The following is a 3,735-nucleotide window of genomic DNA, read 5'->3' on the forward strand; positions in this document are numbered from 1 at the left end:
AACCCTTATAGAATACATTTAAGCTGTCTTAAAATTTCTCTACCACTTCCAAAAGTTGCAGCATATCCTCTCATTTCAGGAAGGACACTCTTCTGTGAACTCCAGGGTATTTCCTCACTCAAAGCTGGATGTATCTAGTAAAATGCTGACAAGCTATTGCGTGGCCTGCTTCTAAATAGTGAAAAACTACTGTAGAAGACAATTCAACTTTAAGGCCATCTTGCATATGTAAAAATAGCAAAAAAGAAATTCTCGCATACTGTAAGTATTAATTTATTTAAATGATCTTTAAACAAATTTGCAACAGATGCACAATGATTAATTATTCTATAGCGCAGTGGACTACTCTTCAATTCTTTCATAAGGCCATTATCAGTTTAATCCGTTTACATTGCTAAAGACCTCAAAAGATCTTACTTTATTGAATAATTTTGGAAAATGAGAGTATACAAACTATTCTAAAATAAAACAAGTCTATGTGGGTGCAATAATTGTAGATTGTTTTCCTCTCACTACAAATTACAAATATATCCCATGCTACTGCAACATTATAATAACAAAGTTATCATTTTGCTAGACAAGAAAAAAACAAAGATTAATGCTAACGACAGCAATTATGTATGAAATAAACATATGCAAACAGTATGTAGTCTTTGGTTTCACTGACATACGCGTGAGGAAAGCAGTTGGTTTAGTATGAACTTACGGTGATGCACTACTCATCAGAACTTTGACTTTGTTTTTCAAAGCTGTTCAGCATATGTGTTTATTTTGCTAGTCTTCTTGAGAAAATTCTGTCCATGGCAAATTATGGTTAAGAATAATTCACTAGGCATAATATACTCACTAGATCTAATAAATGGTTGATTCTACTCAGTATTTAAGGATTGTGGTTTCTACCTGGGCCAATGCATGAGGAGCCTTCAGAACAGTAGTAACTTCATTTAAGTTCCTACACAAGGATGAGGCTGTAACTGAATTACCTTGTCATCACGCTAGGACATGCAAGTTGGATCATTCTCCATCAGTATAACTCTTCCAGTCATTGCCAGCTCCAAGTGACATGGTAAGTATGGAGCAAATCACAGGACAGATAAATTTAGTCCTGGCTTCTGTTTTAGTTTTCTTTTTCAGTTTGCATTTTTCTGGAAACCTGAATTCTCTCTCCCGCCATACAGATTTTATTATGTGGCCAAAATACACATAACCACTCTAACATGTGAGGAGTTCATTCTAGTTGTTCAATAGGAGAAGGTACGCTTGTTAGATCACAGATTCACATTTCCATATGACTGGAGGTGTAACAAAGAGGGACCAATATGGTTGTAGAAAAGTTCCATGTGTTGAACATGGTAGGAGTTCTGATCTCAAAAGTTCAGCAATACTATTTGTAGTTCAGGCAGAGAGAGAAAATAAAATATACGCTGTCAGTAGCCTACAAAGAGATGTGCTTCTTAGACTACTTAATATGACAGTTGTAGCCAGCAGATACTTCAGGTGAACAATGGCAGGACATGACGGTTTTACTATCAAAAGTATTATTTACTGCTGTAAGTACCTTGCTTTTCTGAGCAGAACACTCAAACATTGTTAAAGAACGTAACAGTTTCCAAAGGTTGCTGTCCCACAGGCCATATAGAAAAAGTGCGTCATCCAGCTTCAAACCATGCGTTTTACTACTGAAAATTAACCTTAAATTCACTGTTTAATTAACAAGTTGTATTTTGTTAATTTATTTTTTAACTTGCAGAAAAATATATGAAAGGTTTCACAACTCAACAGTGAATACACGTCCATTTCTCCCCTCATTTTGGTTTTTAGCCATAATTAAAATGGCTACGGTGTTAATGTTCTTCTACCAAGATTTGTAAAGCAAAATAGAAGCAACAATATTTTTTTTTTTTTGTGAAAGGAAAATAAACTGTTTCTTGAGAAGCTATAATTGATTTAATTTTCTGAGGAATAAAATCTCAAGGCAGAGCATGAAAATAATAACGAATACTTTCTCATGTTGCTGCTGCTCAGTGCTCATTAGTCTTCCATGTCTTTTAAACTATAAATATTTTAAGTAGAGTGCTTAAGAGAAGGACAAATCTTGGTTGAGTATCTAAACTGGTTTCAGGTTGGAAGGGAATTTTGTGTGGGTTTTTTTCATTTTCTTCATGGGAAGGCCTTATTTATTCATTGTATCTGTCTTCACTACTTAAACAATTTTTTCCTTATTCTTTTAGGTGAAAACATTGCTGTCTTGAAGGTACTTATCTTCATTTCCAATCTACAGAACTAAGTTAACATTTCTGTTTTATAGACGCAGAATCAAACCAGAGATACTAACTGTCTTTTCAAGTTCACACAGACTTTAGGCAGAATTGCTTAAGTCCAAGACTAATGCTATATTCACCGCAGGTGTTCTGAGCTTTGTTGAAGCATTTAACCCAGGAGAGCTGCCCAGCTATGTGCTGGACAGTAGGTGAAAGGAAAAAGAAAAGCATGCCCAGGCTGGACAACGTGAGATTGATAAATTCTGCATTACCAAAAATTTGAAACATTTAAATCAATATTCTTTTATTATCCTTCAACTACACCACGAGTTTGAAATCAACACAATGAGGAATGTATGTTGTGGTTCCTGTTGGACCAAACTACATTTATAAACATCATGAAACTTTAGTGTTAAAATCTGTGTAAAGACCTAGATTGTGTGGAATAATTTGGAAGCCTGCAGTAGTCCAACCTTGAAAATACAGAGGAACAGATAGAGAAGATAAAAGGCTGTGACATATCGATCAGAGTGGCATTACAATGGTTTTAGTTTTTATAACATAGATTTCATGAAAGAAATATGAAATTTTTAAAAAATGTGATGCTTTTAGTGTCGAGTTCCATTTTATTAAAATAAAAAAATGATCTTATAAAAGACTATTGTTTTTCCTCTGAAAAGAAGGAAAAAGCTCAGTTTAACTACATAAAGATGGAAAACACACAATCACGTAAGAAAGGTGCTTAAAGAACACATAGTCATAGCAAACAGCCACTTTTTTGTACTGCTCACCCGCCAGAGCTCTGACAAGGCTAACAACAGCAGCGGTTTTAAACCTTCAAAGACACTTCTTCCTTGAACATGCTTATGGTGCTATATCCAAGGACCAAGCAACTAATCAGGGTAGCAGATAGTTGTTATTTCCATGACTTCTCTTTATACTGTAGAAAGCAATTCTATTTTGGATACGAAAAAGTCCCAGCTGGCACTAACAATGGTTCAACCACAGTTCTATACCTAGTGTTAGGTCATGACCTGACCGCTGGGGTGATGGAATGACAAGAAGATCACAGGAGATTCCAAAGATGCAAATCATCCAAGAGCCACAAAAGTGAAAAGCTTGAAAATAGACTTTTTCTGCTACCCCTGCCATTACCTACCTTTGTCCTTTTGTTCCCAGTCATTGTGCACTACTAAATAAATAGCTGTCTGAACGGGTTACTTCTTTAAACAGGGAATTTGTAAACCCTTTGCGCAAACCTGCATACTTCATCTTTCTTTACCTTACATTCCACACCTTAATTATGCAGAGAAGCATGCAAGATTGAAAAATATAGCTTGGAATTATTCATGAATGCAAAATATATCCGGAAAAGTAAATTTGTTGATCAATTTTTGTGTTTTGCTTATAGACACCTCACCTCTCTTTTTCTCACAGATTTTTTTTTTTTTTTTTTTTGCTACAGACCCAATAA

Source organism: Chroicocephalus ridibundus, chromosome 4 (genome assembly GCF_963924245.1).
Source record: "Chroicocephalus ridibundus chromosome 4, bChrRid1.1, whole genome shotgun sequence".
NCBI classification, from domain to species: domain Eukaryota; kingdom Metazoa; phylum Chordata; class Aves; order Charadriiformes; family Laridae; genus Chroicocephalus; species Chroicocephalus ridibundus.